General features: G+C 35.4%; 1 protein-coding gene across 6 annotated transcripts in view; it reads right to left on the reverse strand.

The window, feature by feature from the left end:
- Positions 1–22,166, reverse strand: part of KIAA0825 (KIAA0825 ortholog) — a 549,915-nt gene that overhangs the window by 421,365 nt on the left and 106,384 nt on the right. The window lies entirely within an intron of this gene.

Genomic DNA, 22,166 nt, shown 5'->3' on the forward strand with positions numbered 1-22,166 from the left:
GGAAATAAGATAGGCACTGTGGTACGGAGATCCATCTCGCCCTACTAGAAAGTTGGAGAGGGAATGGGGGAAGATATAGGAGACAGCAGACTGGGGAAGGTGGTATTCAGTGGGATCGCTGTTCTGGGGTGGCAGGCAGGGGAAAGACGGGGACAAAATTTGTAACCTAAAATCTTGTGGAAATGAATGCTGTAAACTAAAAATAAACATAAAATTAAAAAAAAATAACTCCTGCATTAGTGGGTCTGTCTTTCCTCAGTGCTTCCAACATTGCCTATTCCTGGCTTTTGTCATTTTAATCAACTTTCTAGGCATGAGTTAAAATCTCAGAATTGCTTTAATTTGCATTAGTGACATGGAGCATTCTTTCATATAGTCATGAATAGTTTTTCATTTTTCTAATGAGTTATTTATGTCCTTTGACTATTTCTCTATAGAGGAATGGCTTTTGTTTTTATTTAATTCTGTTAGATGTGCATATATTTTCTTATCATACTATAGTCAATCCTCAACTTTTGCTGAGTTAACATTCCTAGAAAACTGTCAACCTGAATGTTGGTACATTTAACCTGTAAGAAATAGGGGGTAAGGCTCCCACAACTACCCAAAACAGTCATCTTTTGCTAGAGCATGCTGAATATATACTTTTCTGTAATTCTTTATAATAAAACATTAATTCTGATAAAATTCACATTTCCCAGCACAGTAACCATGAAATAACCCACAAAATGCAGGGTACAGGAGAAGCAATGAGGGACAGGCAGGAACAATATCAGAACACCAGGGTCAAAAAGGGAAAGAGGCAATCTGCCATCTTTAATCTCACTTTTGATTCTGTGATTGAACTGTTCCCTACAGAAAAGACATGCCTTGGGTTGAGTCCCTGAGCCCCATCAGAGCTCCAAACTCCTGCCCACAGTGCCTTGGCACTCTCCCAGGTGGGCCCTGCAGTTGTGAGCCTTGCTGGGCTGGTGGGAATATTCCAGAGCCCTGTGGCACCAGCAGTGGTGCAGGTAGGATACCTACCAGTAGTTGGAAGGGAAGAGTGACTATCATCTCATTTACTCACAAATTTAGCCCCTTTGCCATTTTTTCAATTCCCTTATCATACATTTGAGAGGTCACTTCAGCACTTTCTAGAGTGGATTCATCAACACTTTTTCCTCCCTTTTTCAGATATAACAAATCACCACCTTATTAACACCAAACTAGTGGCTGCAGATACTTTGGCATGAAGTTTATCTAACAACTTTATTTTCTCACTAAAAACTATTTTCTCACTAAAGACTTGCACTAGGCTTTGGGGGGAAAATTGCAACAAAAAACTTGAGTTTTAAATGCAAGCAATGAAAATATTCAATGCCTGTGTATAGAGTTCTTTTTTTTTGTCATTTTTTGCTTTTTGGAGGGGAGAAGGCAGGGCAATTGGGGTTAAGTGACTTGCCCAAGGTCACATGACTAGTAAATGTTAACTGTCAGGCTGGATTTGAACTCAGGTCCTCCTGGCTTCAGGGCCATTGCTCTATTCATTGTACCACCTAGCTGCCCCTATGGAATTCTTTACAACAGTAGGGTGAACAAGACCAAAACTTGCAGGCATTGCACCTCTCATTTTCTCCTTTACTGTGTATAGCCATGAATATACATGGTTGGCACACCTCAAAAATGAAAATGAGGTTACTAATAAAGTCAGGCTAATGCTTAAAATCTTGAAAGTTAAAGTGAATGTTGAGGATTAAATGTATTTGATACAAAGATTTTTTACACTAGCTGTCCACTTCCCCTCTTTACATGTTTGTGTAATTTTGTTTGTGTAAAGGCTTTTCAATTTAAAATTTCAATTTCAAATCAAAATTATCTATTCTTTTATAATTTCCTCTATCCCTCATTTATTCAAGAATTCATCCTCTGCCCATTATTTTGAAAGATTTAAAACCTCTTTTTTTAATGGTATGAACTTTAATATTCAGCTCACATATACACTTTGAATTCATTATGCAATATGGTATAAGGTGTTATCTAAATCTAACTTACACCAGACTATACTGTAGTTTCCACAATAGTTTTATCAAATAGTGATTTCTTTTCTATAAAATTTATGGGTTTGTGATTCATTGGATACTGGATTACTGAATTTTATTATTTCTAACTTTTTTTTCTTGCCTGGTCTGTTCAACTGATTTCCTTTTCCATTTTTTAAATGAGTATAAAAATGGTTTTCATCATTTCTGCTTTATAATAAAGTTCAAGGTCTAGAAATACTATTACCTCCCCATTCCTACCTTTTTTTTTTTTTACTATTTCTCTTGATATTCTAGATCTTTTATTCCTTCAAATGAATTATTATTCTCTCTAGTTCTACAAAGTATGTCTTTGGTAGTTTGATTAGTTTTATTGTTATTTTCATTTAAAATTTTTTTTTGCTTTTTGGAGGGGGGAAGGCAGGACAATTGGGGTTAAGTGACTTGCCCAAGGTCACACGGCTAATAAGTGTTAAGAGGCTGGATTTAAACTCAGGTCCTCCTGAGTCTAGGGCCAGTGCTCTATTCACTGCGTCACCTAGCTGCCCCCATTGTCATTTTTTTTATTACATTTACATGGTGAGGCTATTACACTGACTCTTTTTCCAGCTATTTAAGTTGTTCTTTATTTCTTTAAGAAATATTTTGTAATTCATTCTATACAGTTATAGAATGTGCTTTGGCAGAATGACTCCCACAAGTATCTGAGGCTGGATTTGAACTCAGGTCCTCATAACTCCAGAAGCAGCATTCTATCCACTGCACCAACTACCTGTGTCCTAAGATTTTCTAAGCAAATGGAGATAGTTCTGCTTCACTTTTGCATAACTTTATTCCTTTAAATTCTTTTTCTTTTCTTACTGCTATTGCTAACTTTAGTAGTATAGCAAACAACAGCAGGGAAAAGTGACATTCTTGCTTTTCTCCTATATTAATTAAAAAGCTTCTAGTATTTCCTCATTGTATATAATGCTTGCTTTTGATTTTAGACAGATATTTTTACAATATTTTTTTAAATCCCACTATATCTCTACTTTGTAGGATGTTAGCATAAATAAATGTATTTTGTCAATGAGTTTTTCTGAATTTATTGAGATAATCATTTGGGTTTGGATGTTTTTGCTTTTAGTAATATTAACTATGTAGATTGTTTTCCTACAGTTGAACAATCTTTGCATTCATGGTATAAATCCCATTTGGTCATAATGAATGGTTTTTTTGCATAAATTGTTATAGTCTTTTGGCCATGATTTTATGTAATGATATTGGTTTATAGTTCTCTTTCTTTGTAAAATCTTCTTCAAAGACTTAACCAGTTTCTAAATGGGAACCAAATTTAGTTTAGTGGGGATCTCTTATCTCCCTGAAGACAGAATTGGAGTGGAGATTGGACAAGACCTTTGATCGTTTTTAATAAGAGCAGTCCTCCTTTCCCCATCACTTGACCAGATTAGAGAAATGATTCTCCAAGATGGGCTAACTTTTACGTTACTATTGTCCTTTTTTTATAAATCAGAGCTTAAATTCTTAAATTCTTACTTAAACTCTGAGACATAGTCTAATCTTGATTGTGGAATTCAGTCTTGGTTTCACTTTGCGGCATGCAGGTCTTGCCTGGGGATAGAGATTTTCAATTAACAGAGGTAACTGCGGTGTGATTCTCCTAAGAGGCAATGCTTATAAATAATGACTTAGTTACTGTCATTCTTTGTTTTTTAGTTCTCTCCTTGTAGAAAGTGGCATAGAAAAAGGGAAGTGGATTCAAAAGAATAGGCACGACTACAAGGTAAATGAACACAAAATAAAAAGGAACCATACCTGTGGACAAATACAATGGCTAATATTAATATTACACAGACAGGATAATCTATGTTTTGGGGGGGGGAGGGGAGAGAGTACAAAGTTTGTTTGTGTATTTGATGATATGGTAAAAAAAAAAGTATCTACTAAGGTCCATGCCACATAGGCTAGGCTAGTTTTTACATTAAAGGCAATGACGGTGCCCTTGAGACTTAATTGTTTCAGAGAACATTGACTCAGACTGTTAATGCAGCTTCCTGGTTGTCTTAGTACAAAAAACCCCAGCACACAGGGAGTCAGAGGCTTTTTGAGCTTTGCACATACTTCTGACCAGGCAAACCAACATAGCAAATTCAGAGACAGGGGAGTTGTGCCCCAGCAAATCGATGCTTTTTCCTTACTAAATATCCTTTATGGTCTATCATTCAGTAAACTTCTTGTTACTTGTTTTGATGGTGTATCAGCATCTCATTTTGTTCCAATCCTAAGCCTGAACCAATGGCCTGGCCAGAGTCAAGCCTCGCCTAGAAAAGACTGAAAGTCTTTACTGTGACAAAACAAAGAGACTGATAACTAAAAATATAAAAAATGAAATGAGAACAAAAGTATAAAGAAAAATCCACTGAAATCAGAGAAACTACAAAAATAAAAGTCATGATTAAAACATATTATTTTCAAAAAACATTTTTAGCAACAAAGTTCTTGCTAATAATAACACTAAGATACAAAGGAATATGAGAAGCTAAAAATTCAGATAACCAGAGCCTCTGAGTCAGTATAATACGGGAAGGGAAACAATTTACTTTTCCCAAGAAAACTAATACAAGTTACTTTGTTATTGGATGTAAATGGATCCACTTTTCAGTGAGGAAGCATTTTAGGCACTACTAGATAAATGACATAAGAAAAGCTTATTAAAATTCTTGCTATTCCATGACCTCATCCAAATGAATAGATTTATTCTAGTAAAGAAAACTTTTCAATAGCAGAAAGTAGTCAGTCGTTCTGCAGTCACTGACACTAAGCCCCATTCTCCTGAGTCACCTCTAGTAGCAAGCTCACTAATTTTGAAGGACAATATGAATGCACATAATGGTACACAAGTAGTTAAAGACTAACTTCATTCCATAAGCATTTTAGTATGCCCCCCCCCCAAAAAAAAGGGATTGGGCCCCAGGAAGAACAGAGCATCAACATTCAAGGTAAAACAAATAACATCTGGATAAATCATGATTTTATGTACATATTTCTATTATGAGTTTTGTGCTCTGGATATCCACAAATACCATCATTCCTATCACTGAACTATATTGAATTTGTAAAGTTCGTTGGTACTTCCTGATACTTCATGTGTATAAATTCTTACACCTGTTAACTAGATTCAAAATTTATTAAGATTCTAATACTTAATAAGGGACTGTCCTTCACTCACTTTGAGCTACCATGAAGCTGAGAACACATGGCAGATGTAATGGAGGACTGGCCAAGAGACCAATCCTTTTAAGCATGTACAAAAATACTTGACTAATGCAATCTTCTATGTGGAACATGGGAGAATACTTCTAGGGGACTTGAGGATTTGTAACAGAAATATCTGAGAGAAATGGACCATGAATGAATATTCTATAACTAGTTCTAGTTCACTAGTCACATGATAAAGAGGAGATTTTTTTAGAAATTGGCTTCAGAGGGGTGGAGTCAAGATGGCGGAGTAAAAACAGGACCTCCCCAATAGCTCCAGCTCTCACCACGTCCAATCTGTGTAAAAGGGGACTCTGAACAAACTTTGGAGCTACAGAACCCACAAAATGACACAGAGAAGCTAACCTCCCACTGAGGCCAGGCAGGAATTGGCAAGCACAGAGCTCTGGGAGCCTAGCCCAGGTCCACACCAAGATTTTAACTGCAGGACTGGCCTGACTAGTCACTGGATGGAGGGACTCCAGATCACCAGCAGCTGTGGCGATCCAGAATTATCAACACATAGATGCTAAGGACAAAGTGAGAGGTCAGTGCAGTCTGGACTTTGGGACCCAGTAGTTGGGAGTGCAATGGCTTTTGCCCCCAGGGCGAGAAGCCACCGAGGGTAAGCTAGGCTAGGTAGTAGCTTCAGCTCCTGGCCTGCAGAGTGTAGGGGGACCAAGTGACCAGTCTGAGGGGGTAATCATTCTTGCTTTAACCTGCTTGGATCTGGATTGCGGTCTAGGGTGGAGGTCCTGGGGTGTGTAACCAGCTTGTCAGAGTGTGTGGAGGCTTCAGAGAGGGCACCCAACTAATACCTCTGGCAGCTGAGAAAAACCCAGCATTTGGTACGAAGCTTACCAGTCTGGTAGCAGAGTCCTACTGTGGCAAAAAGCCCCAAAGTCAAGAAATTGAGTGGCAACATGACCAGGCAAAGGAAGCAAAGCAAACAGAAAAATCCAACATTAGACTCCTATTTTGGGGACAAAAAGAATCAAAGCATGGAACAAGAGCAAGACAGTGAAGTCAGAATTCCTGCACAAAAAGCTTCAAAGGAAAATACGAGCTGGTTACAGGCCATAGAGGACCTTAAGAAGCAGATAAGAGAAGTGAAGAAAAAATTGGAAAGAGAAATGAGAATGATGCAAGAAAATTATGAGATGAGAGTCAATAACCTGAATGAAGAAAATAACACCTTAAAAAATAGACTAACTCGGATAGCAAAAGAGGCTCAAAAAGGCAATGAGGAGAAGAATGCCTTAAAAAGCCAAATTTGCCAGATGGAAAAAGAATCTCAAAAGCTCACTGAGGAGAATGATTCCTTCAGAATTAGATTGGAGCAAATGGAAGCTAGTGACTTTATGAGAAATCAAGATGCTGTTAAACAGATCCAAACAAATGAAAGAATAGAAGGTAATGTGAAATATCTCATAGGAAAAACCATTGACCTGGAAAATAGATCCAGGAGAGATAATTTGAAAATTATTGGACTACCTGAAAGCCATGATCAGGGAAAGAACCTAGAAATCATCCTCCAAGAAATCCTCAAAGAAAACTTCCCTGATGTTTTAGAATCAGAGGGCAAAATAGAGGTTGAAAGAATCCATCAATCACCTCCTGAAAAAGATCCCAAAAAGAAAACTCCTAGGAATATTATAACCAGGTTCTGAAATTCCCAGATCAAGGAAAGAATATTACAAGCAGCCAGGAAGAAACAATTTGAATACTGTGGAAACACAATTAGGGTAACTCAGGATCTGGCAGCTTCTATACTGAGGGATCGACGGGCTTGGAATATGATATTCCGGAGGGTAAAGGAGCTGGGATTAAAACCAAGAGTCACCTACCCAGCAAAACTAAGTATCATGTTTCAGGGGAAAATATGGTCATTCAGTGGAATAGAGGACTTTCAAGCATTCTTGATACAAAAACCAGAGTTGAATAGAAAATTTCACATTCAGATACAAGAAGCAAGAGAAGCATGAGAAGGTAAACAGGGAAAAGAAATCATAAGGAACTTATCAAAGTTGAACTATTAATATTCCTACACAGAAAAACAATAATTGTACCTGATGAAACTTTTCTCAGTATGAAAATATTTGAAGGGAATAGAAATATATATATATATATGTCTATATCGGAGGGTATATGGGCATATGAATACATATGTGAATGTGTGTATATATGTTTACAGGTATACATAGATAGAGGGCACAGGACCAATTTAATAGGAAGGGATGATACTTAAAAGGTGAAATCAAGAGGTGAGAGAGGAATATAATGAGGGGAGATGGGGAGAGACAGAAGGGGGTAAACTACCTCATATAGAAGAGGCAAGGAAAAAATGGTTACAATGGAGGGGAAGAAAAGGAAGGCAAAAAGGAATGGGTCAACCTTATTCTCATTGAATTTGGCTCAAGGAGGGAATGAAATGCACACTAAATAGGGTATCTCACCCTACAGGAGAGTAGGGGGGAGGGGATGAGAGGGCAGGCTGGGGGGGAGGGAAGTTGGAAGAACCCACTTTTGAACAGGGATGGGATTAGAGAATAGAACAAGTGGGAGGTGGGATAAGAGGGAGGGAAATATAGTCAGTCTTTCACAATATATGTACTATGGTAATGTTTTGCATTAGCTACACATGTACAACCTATAGTGAATTGCTTCTCTTTCCAGTAAGGGTGGGTGACAAGGGAGGAAGGGAATGAATCTGTAAATCAAAGTTTTAAAATCAAATGTTTAAAAAATATATATATATATATATATACACATATATACTATTATTAATACTATTTTACATGTAATTGGGAAATAAGATATACAGGCACTGGGGCATAGAGATCCACCATGCTCTACTGGAAAAGTCGAAGGGGGTATGGGAGAAGATGTTGAAGAGAGCAGATTGGAGGAGGGGATATCCTCTGGGACTGCTATTTTGGGGTGGTGGGTTGGGGAAAAACAGGGTGAAAATTTGTAACTCAAAATCTGGTGGAAATGAATGATGTAAATCAGAAGTTAATAAAGCATTTGAAAAATGAAAAAAAAGAAATCTTAAAAAAACCAGAAATTGGCTTCACAGTTGAAGCCAGGAGCATTAAAAAAGCAATAGTTGATCAGAACCTGTCTGTTCTTTTGATCTGACCCTTCCTGATTGGATGTGTTCCCAATGACAAGAAAAAAAAACGCTATAGAGGGGAGGCCTTGGGTTTCACCCAGCTAAGGCAGACCTCAATCCTATTAACAGCAGCCTCAGTTTGCCTTGATATTTGTTCTTTTGTTTTAGGTGAAAAAGACTGGAGATGATTAAGACTTTGTGAGCTTCTAGAGATCTAGGAATTGAGTCTAAGACAGGTGTAATAGCCAATTGGTCTAGCATGGATGAAATATTTGGGTGTGAACTTGGTGAGACCAATAATACATAGAAACAGCTTTAAATATGAGTCCACTTTCCCCTGGGCCTAAGTGTGATGCCCAGGTATTGTGGAGAGAGGATATTTATAATCCTATTCTTGCTATCTCTTCTAAGTGAATACCCATTTGTCAAAGCTAATCAATTTTAATTGGTTAAATAGAACTGGGAAGTTAGTCAATGTTGGCTAACATGGCAGGGAACATATAGAAACTGGTGCTGAGCCACTAGAATTAGGAAAAGGCAACCCCAACCTTCAAATGGAGATGTAGCTCTTGGAGAAGTGAGGGCAGAACCAATCTCTACATCTGGTAGATGCTAGGCATAGAAAGATGCCTTCAGAAAGATAGCAATCTGATAAGTGGGAAGGTAATGGGAAGGGATAAAAAGTATAGCTGAATACAAAGCATAGAAGGGAGAATGTGACAAAAACAAAGGGGCAGTCCAGACAGTGTGCTATGTGAAATTTCCTCAAGATTAATCATAAATGCAGAAAAGACTGTCTACAAACTAGGTTGATGCATCTTGATTAAGTATGCCTGATGATCAGGGGTTTTACTGATAAAGACTGACATTATAAGTAAAGATTTTCTCTATATAAACAAAAGCAATCTAAATTTGAACTGCATTGCTGCCAGAAGTATGTCTTTTAGTTCTCACACTGATAATTCTTATAGGGGCACAGAAAAGGTGGGTAGAGGAACAGAAATATTGTAGACCAAGATGAGTACATTCCTTAGTCTAGAGATCATCCTGCTGCCTGCAATTGCTAATCCAAGATCTGGTCAACTGCAATTCATCTACCATAATAACTCCTACCCTGATGAAATACAGCATCCACTTAGTTTTTTTTTAATGCACAGGAACAAATGGAGTTTTCCCTAATGTGGTAAACAATATACATATGTAAAACTAAGAGCTCACATTATCTATATTAGTCTGAGGGAGAGACAGAAGATATATGTCAGGAAAGTGAAACCACTGCAACCACCTCCCTTGGTTGGAAACTGCCCCAAACTCAAAGCCCAAGAACTCAACGAACTCCTGTGTGTCCTAGACCAACAGCCCTACTTCCAGCCTAGCCCCAGAAATCATCCAAGATATTAATCCTTAGGGGTATGAGACCTGGCATTTGCTTCTGCAGGTGCTACAACAGCTAATGAAGACCTAAAAAAGAAAGTTCTTGTCACCAAAGACTTTGGCACTATAAAATGATTCAACATAATAAATGAATATGTTTTAATCAGTAGAAATAGTAAAGAAGATGATATATTGCCATCTGGTATACCACTGCACCCAAAATATCATGGAACCTTTTCTATCTGATTTATAACCCAAGCCTCCTATATACCTTGTCTCCCCTCTTAGAACGTGAGCTCCCTTAGAGAAGGAACTATCTTGCTTTTCTATTTGTGTCCCCTGAAATTAACAGAGTACTTTATACACAATAAGTGATTAATAAATTTTTTCATTCATTCCTAATAAACACTAGAGGCCTTTCCAATAAGATCAGGGATAAAGTAAGGGTGTACACTGTCATTTATACTATTTGATATAGTTACAGGAAATGCTTGCTATAGCAATAAGATGAGAAAAAAGAAATTGAGTGAATAAGCATACACAAAAGAGAAACAAAATTATCACCTTTTGCACATGTAATTACTAAGAAAACCCTAGAGATGTAATTAAAACAATAAATCAAATAAATAAACAAACAATTCATCAAATTAGAAGGACATAAAATAAACCAGAAAGCTGGTGGCACAATGGAGAGAGAGCTAGTAGGCCTGGAGTTAGGAAGACCTGAGTTGAAATTCAGCCTTAGACATTTATTAGCTATGTGACCCTGGCAAGTCAGTTAACATCTGTTTGTCTTACTTACCTTAACTATAAAATAGCAATAATAACAGCACCTAACTCACAAGTTTGTTGTAAGGATCAAATGAAATGATATTTGCAAAAAGTGCTTAGCAAAGTGTCTAGCCCATAGAAGATAATATATAAATGCTCATTCCCTCCCTTGCCTACAACCACAAAAATCATAAGTTTTTCTAAGTGTTACCATCAAAAAAGAGAAAGGCTATAGAAAGAAATTCTATTCCAAATAACTAGAGAATAGATCAAGTATTTACTTATCCAGGTAAAATCCATTCACTCAGACACCCACAGTAATGCACATATAAAACACTCTTTAGAGATATAAAGGAAGACTTTAATTGGAAAGTCATGGTTCACGGTTGGTCTATGTCAACATAATAAAAATGACAATACTATCTGAGTTAATTTATTTATTTAATACTACACCAAACAATTGTTTTAAAGAAATAAAATGATACAAAATTCTTCTTAAATCTTAGAATCTCAAAGGAAATAATGAAAAAAGTGGAAATTGAGGCTACCAATCTCCTATTGTATTACAAAACAGAAATTAGGAAAAACTATGTAACAGTGATTCTAAAAGAGTCAATCAATCGAACAGATCAGGCATACAAGACTCAAAATCAATCATAAATGGTTTCACAGATTTTGACAAACCCAAAGGAACCAACTACTAGGGTAAAGACTCACTATGCCACAAAAACTACTGGGAAAATTAGAAAGAATTATGGAGGTTCAAACCACTATATCACACAGCTTTTTGTTGTATGTCAAAAAAACCCACCTCCACATGTATGTGTGACAGATATGAAATGTCACGTCATAAAAAATGGTAGGAGAATGTTAGACGATACTTAGAAGATACTTTTTGTAACTATGAATAAAGGGAAAATTTTTGACCTCTTTGATAGAGTGGATAATAAAAAGAAATAAAAGACAATTTTGATTTGGAAAACTGAAAAAGTTTTTCATTAACAAAATCCAGATGGAACAGCTGGGAAACTGATTTTTTTACCAGATTTGTCTGAAAAAGACCTAATATTCAAGCTATATGGGGAATTAATAAAAATGTATATGAATAAGAACTAATTCCCAAAGGATAAATGGTGCAAGGATATGAACAATTTTCTAAAGAAAAAATGTAAGCTATCAACAACCATATGAACAAATAATCCAAATTACTAATAAGAAAGATGTAAACATAAACAACTTTGAAGTTCCAACTCGGACTCATAATTATGTTGGCAGAAATGACAAAAAAAGAAAATGACAATGGATTGAGGTATTAAGAGATCAAGGCCAACATGCAGCTTTGCTAGAGCTATAACATGGTACAAAGATTCTGGAAAGCAATTTGGAAATTCCTCCAAAGTCATTAAACTGTGTATACCTTTGACTCAATGATACTACTACTAGGCTTATGCCCCAAAGAGATTAAAAAGCAAGGAAGAAAGGAACCATACATAAAAAATATTCATAGTAACTTTTTCTATTATAGCTAAGAGTAAGAAGCAAAGTGGGTGTCCATTAATTGAGGAATGGTTGAAGAAATTGTGGCATATGGATATTACTATTCCAGAGGGAATGATGAAAGGAATAGATTCTGAGAAACCTGTTAATACTTATATGAAGTAATGCTAAGTAAAGTTAGTAGAAACAGAAGAACAATTTATACAGTAACAACAATAATGAAAAATAAAACAACTTTGAAAGACTTAAGAATTCTGATCAATGGAATGAGCAATCATGATTCTGGAAGACTAGAAATGAAATGTGCTTCCCACCTCTTGGCAGAGAAGCAATAGTCTAGAGTTGCAGAATAAGATAGATATTTTAAGATGTGATGATGTAAAATTTTATTTTCCTTGTCTATATTTATGTGTTACAAGGAAGGGGTTCTCATTTGTTGGGGGGGAGGGGAGAATTGACAGAGGGCCGTAATAATGATGTTCACAAAAAAGAAGAAATGCAAGAAAAGACCGTCAAACAAAAACAACAACAAAAGCAGGCAGGAGAAAATAAAAGAAAGTTCAAAAGGGGATGGGGACAAGTAGCACTGTGTCTGTATAACTGCATTAAATTTAATGTATGCCTTAAAAGAAAACAAAACATATGTAATAGAGATTGATGATTTTGTACAGAATCATCTTTTTCTGTTCATCTGAGTGTATGGAAATGTTAATAATGTTGCTATTAGTCAAGTTCATAAAAAAGAGAAATGTATAACAGAATTAACTCTTATCTTTGATAAACCTCATTGTCATAAATATGTTAAGTTTTGCTTTTACCTTTAATGGCATAGAGGTAACGTTTGCCACAAACTATTCATTTAGAGAGCATTTGTTGCTAAATGTTGGGGCATGAGTAGAAGGGCCTATTCACCTCTGAAACCCTTGGAATTAGCCCAAAAACCTAGGACATAGAATGATGAATCCCACCCACAGAGTGGTAAACTTTAGAGCAAAGGTTCTTAACTTTTTCTGTATCATAGAACCCTTTGACCAACTGGCATAAAATCTATGGACCCCTTCTCAGAATTACGTTTTTAAATGCACAAAATAAAATACAATGGATTATAAAGAAAACCAATTATATTAAGATATTGTTATCTACATAAATATGTATATATTTTAAAACAAGTTAGTGGATACCTTATTAAGAAGCCTTGCTTTAGAGGAAGAGCAGGTTTTTGGTGGGAAATAAAATTCAATTCCTTTTATTACAAAAGAGGAAGCTGGTGCTTAGAGAGATGAAATAACCAGGCCACTGACAAGAAGAGGCACTATGTATTCAAATTCAGTACTCCTTTCACTTTATGTTATGGAATAATGATAATGACTTCCATCTCTTTATAGGGGTGGGGAGGTTGTAATTGAGTCTCAGAAATTAAATCACATATTTCCACAAACTATAACTAAAATAACAACATGAATACTGATCAAATACTAATTACTTACAACTATATATTAACACAAAGGGAATAATGTATGCTTTGGAGCAAGACTAAAACCCAAATATCTAGTGACAACCTGATACCTATCAAGCTTAAATTTATCTTTTTTATTCCTTTTGGCAGCACATTTTGCTTGTTTGTTTTTTAATGTCAATTCTTAGTTTTAAATTATGCTTACTAGTAAAGCCAAAGTTGAAAGAATGCCACAGTCTAGGACCTTCTGAATCCATTTTATTACTATGTATGTCTCAGTTAACATGTGAAGTTTTGCTGTAAATTCAATGTCATTCTACTTTGCCTAAATGAGGTACTCAGGACTTCCCCTCTGGCAAAGAGCTGTGGAACAGGTACAGAGAAGCTACTGTTTTCTTTGTGGGCAGAGAATCATGTCCAACCTAGTGATGGGCCTTAATATTTCCCATCTATGGTTTAAACTGTAGAACTTCACTCAGACTTCACACAACATGGCAGCAATGTAAGCCCATCTCATTATTGTGACTACACATATAATAACATGGACCCAACCTTTGTGTGAACTATCCATCTCTCCATCGTATCTCCTAACTCATCTCCTTCACAGCACATAATAAATCTTTATTTTACATTCCACTTCCCTCCTCCAACTACAGTATCAATTTTTGAAGGGAAATTTTGCAAGCTGCTGAAGTGCTCAATAGAGAGGGCTTTCTTTTCAGGGCCAGATTTCTTTCCTTTGATGAACATTTTAAAATCTCTTGTAACCTGAAAATGCAGAGCAATGTTAAATAGAGTACTGCAGCGGAAACTGTTGCATAAAAGTCTTTAATATTCAGCAATAGTAGCTATGGATTAGAAGAGTAATCACATTCTGAGATGGTGAGAGGGTGGGAGCCATATGGATACAGGGTATAGCCTTCACCAAAATGAGTCCCTGGACCCTACTAAAAGTTCCCCAGACTATAGAAAGCTTTGCCTTTCCCTTTGAAGGAAGCACATAAAGCTAATATCTACTTTTATCATGGACCAATCCAAATCCAAATGACTAAAAAGAGAGATAGGTCCACCCTGCAGTTATACTCGTGGGACAGAAAATTGGGGGCAGAGGTGGCACCAGGGAAAGAAAAAGAAGAACCTACTTTCACAATGATTCCTGTCAATGATTTATGTCACAAATTTGGCTATGCTGTATGTTAACTAAACCCAATCTTAAAAGATAGGAAAGCTCTCTCAACACTCAATCCCATGTTAGCTGCCAAAAGTTGCCAGTATTAAATTAGCAAGTGATTTGACCCCTTATTCTCTTGGCAAGTATATAATGCCCCTACCCCCTCTCTTTTTACAATTTCTTTTCTTTTTTCTTGACTTTGAAAATATTACTAAAAATATCTGAATCCTGATGTGGTCACATTTAGGACTCCTCCCCCCCCCAGTTTAAATTATTATTGAAGAGTTGCCTACATTAGAATTTAATTATAATTTAGAAGCATATTAAGGACTATTATCTTTGAGCATTTTATCAGTTGACTTTACTTTAGTTTTCTTCAGGTTTAATGCCAAGTTGAAAAAAAAATAAGAAATACAAGCACACAATTTAGTTAAATGTATTAACCACGGCACACATAATAATAAAATTGGCTTGAAATTCTTCATACAGTAAGGTTCATAATCAGTAAGATACCTTTTACTGGCAAGATTTTCCTAGGTTTCCATTAAACATCATAAAATTTATTTAATATACCCATGAAGAAATATTTATACTTCCTCCTAACTCCCAACACATAGTTACCAAAAAAAAAAGAAAATTAAAACTATGTAAAATCACAGATCTAAAGCTGAAAGAGACCTCAGAAGGCATCTAATCTAGCCTCTCATTTTACAGAGAAAGAAACTGAGGCCCAAAGAGGTTAAATGACTCAGATCACAGTGGTAAACATCAAAGGTAGGATTTAAACCCAGACTGCAGTATCAGTCAAATTTCCACAGTATCACACTATCTCTGAAGAGAGGGAGAGGCTGATCCTCTAAATGGAAATTGGTATCTCATTTGAAAAATTAATATGCCCCTAAAATTTAAAAAACCTTCTGTCTTATCTGAGTTTGTTGTAGTTTTAACATAACTTGATAAAATTATTTAAAAGTTCAAACAGAAGCAAAAATCATGCTGTTATCAAAAAGATTAGATTTTAACCTATTGTTGCTACTACTTCAAAAAATAGTTTTTAATTAGATCATAACTTCTAAAGAAATTAAGCAATTTTTTCTTATACTCAAAAATAAACATTATCGGCTCCCATTTTCATTCTCTTAAGGACAGATGCATGATACTTATGGATATATGTTAAATTAAATATAAAAACAGAGGAGAAAGATAAAATTACTGTATTCCTACATAGCACTCAATGTTCTGCATTGCACTTAAGTTCAAAAGCTTATTATTAGAACAGACAAGATAGAGCTTATGGTCAGGTCAGTGTTTCATTGCTGTGAAAGGAAAACAATCATTCCTTTCTAGTGCCTGTTACAGTTTTCACCATTAGGAGATATAAACTCATCATTTTATATTCATACTTTAAATAAAACTTTGGGAAAGTCAGTTTAAGACATTAATTTCATTTTATAGAAAAAGACTGAGGCAAAGAAACATTTTTATTTCTCAATAAACCATGTGTATACCCTTGTAACTCTCATACAAGCATATTATATATTGAAAGGATCATTATTTGAGAAGCAATGAGATATAGAAATAAGATCATTAGACTACCACTTATTAACTATGTGACCTTGGACAAATCACTAACTTTTCTGAGCCTTAGCTTCCTCATCTATAAAATGGGACATTACTACTTTTACCACATCCTATACAGGATTATTATAAGGAACAAATAAATAAAGCATATTAAGTGTTTTTGATACCCTAAATGTGAGTTACCAGTACTATCATTTAATTAAGCTTTCTTGACTGGCTACCACCCAAATTATGACTGACTCCTCTTTCAAATGGGCTCATAAATAGATCTGTGATGATATCATAGTTGTTGGCACAGTGGATACATGACTAGTCCTAGAATAAGGAAGACCTGAGTTCAAAACTGACCTCAGACACTAGCAAAGCACCTTGGGCAAGCTACTTAAACTCTGCTTGCCTCAGTTTCCTCAACTGTAAAATGGAGATAAGAGCACCTAGCTTACAGGGTTGTGAGAATCAAATGAGATGCTTATGAGAGTGTTTAGCACAGTGCCTGGCACATAGTAGTTACTGATTTCCTTCCCCTAATTTTGCAGATTGTCACCTATTTATACTTTCCCATTCTAAATAAGGATGGCTCTCAGGTTCCTTGGAGAAGGAAATAAAGGAGTACACGGAGCTGTTTTTCTTCTTACGTTCAAATGCAGCAAGAAACATCATTTCATAGAACATTTGTTCATACCATATTGTAATATGCCATAAATATTTGTAAAAAAACTTTTCCATGAAAAAATTGCAGCTTATATACTAACACATGTTGCTGATGATGAACAGTAGAGAATTTGACAAGACCCAGAAAAATAAAAACAGTTCAAGTCAGCGACTTTAATGCACAGGTGGACATAGGGAAAGATAGTGAAAATTCAATGGAAAATATGAGTTAGGAATAAGGAGTAAGGAAAAGAACACATACAAAAATATTTGTAGCTGCTCTTTTTGTGGTGGTAAAGAATTGGAAATTGAGGGCATGCCCATCAATCGGGAAATGGCTAAAAAATGTGGGATATAAATGTTACGGAATACTATCATGATATAAGAAATGATAAAGGAGATGATTTCAGAAAAACATGGGAAGAATTAAATGAACTAATACAAAATGAAATGAGCAGAACTAGGAGAACACTGCACACAGTAATCAATATTGTAACAATAACCAACTATGGAAGACTTAGCTATTCTGATCAATATGATGATCCAAGCCAATTCCAAAGGATTCATGATGAAAAAAAGCTATCCAGTGGAAATGTTTTACATGACTTTATTATGATGGGTAGACTACTGCTTGGATTCTAAATAAGTAAGGAAGTGGGTGATGGGAGGGAGAAAATTTGGAAATGAAAATTTTGTTAAAAATTTTTAAAAAGAATAAGGTCAAAATCCTGTAGACTATGGATATGCCTTATGCCACTACATCATGAATATTTTCAATGAAAACATTTTAAGGAATACCAATGCATTGTTGGTGGACCTGTAAATTAATACAACCATTCTGGAAAATAATTTAGAATTATGCAAATAAAATGGCTAAGATGCTCATACTCTGACTTAGAGCTCTCACTGCTAGGCCATATACACCAAGGAAATCATTGACAAAAACAAAGGTTCTAAATATAGCAAAATATTTAAAGTAGCACTTTTTGTAGTAGCAAAGACATAGCAGATGCCTATCAGCTGGGGAATGGTTAAACAAATTAAATCAATGTAATGGCATTTTACTCTACTTTAAGAAACAACAAGTATGATGGATACAAAGAAGCATGGAAAGATTTATATGAACTAATTCAAAGCAAAATAAATAGAGTCAAGAAAACAATCTACACAATGACTACAACAATGTAAATTGAAACAACTGAAAATGGAATGCTGTAAAGTTACAAAAATAAGCTTGGACCAAAGAGATATGAGAACGCACCTCCCTTGGTTCCTTTGCAAAGGTGAAGGGAGGAGTCCGTGGGTGTAAAACACTGCATAGAGTGTCAATTTTTAAAATATATTTTATTGATCCTGCTGATTTTTTTCTCTTTCTTTTTTAAAAAAAATTACTTAAGGGATGGCTTTCAAGGAGAGTAGAGGGCAAGAGATAAAGGGGGAAATTTAGTCAATATAAAAATGAAAGATATCCATAAAATTTATTTAAAAAAAAGGATTGAGAAGAACTGGGCATGGAAAACATAAATAACATTAAAAATGAAACTAACTATATTTTAAGAGAATGACTTGTTTTTGATGGAGTCATTCCTGAATAAGTTTTCTGTGTACTGCCAGTCTTATTTTAGTAAAAATGAAAGTTAACACAGACCTAGAAAAATAAAAAAGATAAAAAATTTGGCAAGCAATTAAACTCAAACCTGACTTACTTACACGTTACTGATGCTAAAACATATAAACTTTGTGAATAAAGGCATCATCGTTGGTTATAACAATTTTACGCTGAAATTTAAATGATATAAATTAACTGATATAATTTAACTGATGTAAAATGAGACCCAAAGAATCTAAAAACCACCACTTGATCTCACTGTCAAACAGAAAGGTATGGCAGTCAAGGGCAAAACCAAAGCAGAATATTAACTAATTTGTAACATCTTACGGAGAAGGTGGAAGATTATAAGTAATATTGACTCACAAAACATGGAAAAGAAGTGGGAGGGAAAGACACTTTAAAAAACCATTTAGGCAAAGTAATCTTAAAGGGGAAGGAAAGGGAATGAGCATTTATTAAGCACTAATATGTGGCCGGTATTGTGCTAAATGCTTTACAAATATCTCATTGAGATACTAATAATCTTGCAGGTCTTTAAGGATGGACTGAAAGGATAAAAAATTAATGGAGGATGGAAAAGATTTGTAAAGACTTTTATAATAAATTCTCTTTACCTTAAAGAATACCGAGTCTGCAACATTTGGACTCTACCATCATAGCCCCTGATATACTTCTTGAAGAAGTGGAAAAGGCATTGTGGAGGGGAGCGTGGGAGAGGCAAAGTAGCGAGGCTAGACCAAGCATAAGAGAGCATACAGGCTGAAGGTGACAGTTTTACAAATACTGAGCAATTGATCCTCAAGGTTTCTGAGGAGGAGAAGATACTAAAGTCAGAAAAAAAATTAATCCCCCCAAAAGGTAACCAAGAGAATATCAAAAACTATTAATTTCTAATCTCCATAAAAGTTTGATGGGAACAATTTACTCATGCATTTAAGGTATATCCTTCATGAGGGTATTAGAATATATTCAAGATGTGACAGAGAACCTTGAAGATGTCACAGCAGAAGATTATTATCTACCTCTAGTGACTAATGGAGACAGAAATGATGTACTATCAAGACAAATCTAGGAAGCATTACTAGAGAGTATTAGGTTTTAGGCCTTAAGGAGACAGGTGGTATTTTTTTTAAAGCAATTGGGGTTAAGTAACTTGCTCAAGGTTACACGGCCAGTTATTTCTGGGTGTGGTGCTAAGTATCAGAGCCCAGATTCGATCCCAGGTCATCCCGACTCTGGGGCTGGTGCTCTTACTCACTGAGCCACCTGGCTGCCCCTAAGCAATTGGGGTTAAGTAACTTGCTCAAGGTTACACGACCAGGTGTTTCTGGGTGGGTGCTAAGCGTCTGAGCCCAGATTCGATCCCAGGTCATTCCGACTCTGGGGCTGGTGCTCTTACTTGCTGTGCTACCTGGCTGTCCCTACAGGTGGTATTTTTTATCACTACTCCCTACCGAAAGGCAAAGAAAAAGAAGGTAAATGTGGAAAATGAATAATTAGTTAAGAAAATAGAGACTGAGAATAGAATTTTAATTACTAGAACATGTCTTAAAAAGGAGGAATAATAGATTTTTGGCCAGGAATGGAATTTATCTAATAAGAGACAGAAAGAATGTGAGGTGGTGAACTTGCGGTGCAGGAGGAGACATATTCTTGGGACGTGACCAAAGCATGGATGTTTTCATTGACCATGTTTATTTGTTACAAGGGAGGGAGGATGAATATTCAGTGAAGTAAGCATGGGAGCAGAGAAGGCAGATAGTGATGCCTAAATGGAAAAAGAAAAGAAAGAAGGGGTAATTGCAGTACTTATCTTAAATACACAAATGGGAACAGAAGAAAGTTCAGAGGGAGACACAGAAAAAACAGGACAGTTTTGAAACAAATGTATTAAATTTAGTACATGTACATTTAACAAAAATATAAAGATGTAAGCAATGGAGATACAGTTTCATATATAATCCTCTTCTGTTTTCTTTAAATAAGGAAATGTAAGTGCTTGTCCAGAGTTCATAAAATTAAAAATAAAAAAGTAAACATTATTTTTAAAGTATAAAAATATTTGAAAATTTTTTTAGAAAACTGCCACAGTATACATTGAATTCATGTATATTTTGTACAAGGATCTGAGAAATACACTTGATTATTACCACTTTGTTGACTATATTTTTCTGGACAGTGCTTTATGCCTTTGGGGGGAAAGACAATACTTATGTTCAAGCAATACTGCATATTTCACAACTTGCTAATTAGAACCCAATTTTTCATTTACATAAGAAGTGGCAAGTGGACAGCAGAGGGTCAGCTGCCTATAGCTTATACAACACAGGAGAACATAAGCAGAGAAACTATTCGTTTTCTGTTAGTAGATATGGGAATATGTATATTTTAGCTACTTCCCTACAGGTGGGTAATATAGGGATTAAAAATAATACTTTCTATTTAGAGCCCTACTTTGTCCTCCCTAAACATTGTTTCTATGTCTGGTTACCTTTCCAAGAATTTTCAGATACAATTTCTGCCAATTTTTTTCTTTTTTTCTTACAGATGATTAACATTAATGCTAGCAAAACAAAACAAAAAACAGCTGATCTACTTTTATTCTAGAATGTTAAAATTTTGAACATTTTGACCTCCTAAGTTTAAAATTACAAACGCATCTCATTAATAATTTCTTAAACTTGTATGCTAAGTGATAAGCTATTGTGTTAAATACTTAATACAAATTGTGTGAAAGGAGAGATTAATGACTTTCAGCCTCCTATTATGAGAAGGTGAGATTATCAAATGGAGGCCAAAGTACACATTATCCTATCTTATTGAGTTGACAGAGCAATAATTAGAGCAGTGTGACCATTTTCTTTTGTTCTAAGGTAACTAAGTGATATCCACTAAGTGGATCATGAGACCCGGAGTTGAGATCTGAGTTCAAATATGTTCTTAGTCACTTAATAGTTGTGTGACTCTGGGCAAGTCCCTTAACCTCTTGTCTGCCTCAGTTCTCTCATTTGCAAAATTTGTATAATAATAAAATCTGCTTCCCAGGGTTGTTGTGAGAATAAAATAAGATGATCTTTGTAAATTGATGTGCAAACATTACAGCCTTATATACTTTAGTTGTTATTATTTTTCTCCTAATAAAAACATTACGGTTTTATATGAGGTAGACTTACAGAAAAGAGGAGCAGGCTTTAGCTGGACTAATACAGTAATATATGTTATAGGCATACTTTCTCTTCTTGTAAATATACCCAGAGGCTGCCAAGAGAGGAACACATTGGAGCATATAATAAGGTTAAATTTTATTTTATTTCTACAATATCCTATAAGTGTGAAATGGGATTTCTTGATTCAGTTAAGTCATGGTAGATTATCTGCTTCTAAATAGAATGTATATTTATAAAAGACACCAATTTTCCAGTTTCTGAACCTTAAGATTCACTATATTTTCATTCAAAAATAATGAAACAATCAATCAATCACTCAAACAAACACTGCTTAAGTATCTCCTATGTACCAGGTACCATGCCAGGAACTGGACTTGCAAAGATAAAAATATAACCTTCCTTTTGCTCCAGGATGGAAAGAAGGGAGGAAGAAGAAGGAAGAAAGGAAGGAAGGAAGGAAGGAAGGAAGGAAGGAAGGAAGGAAGGAAG

Source organism: Petaurus breviceps, unplaced genomic scaffold, assembly GCF_028583685.1.
Source record: "Petaurus breviceps papuanus isolate PSGF00001 unplaced genomic scaffold, PetGlider_PUasm1.0 175, whole genome shotgun sequence".
Taxonomy (NCBI): domain Eukaryota; kingdom Metazoa; phylum Chordata; class Mammalia; order Diprotodontia; family Petauridae; genus Petaurus; species Petaurus breviceps.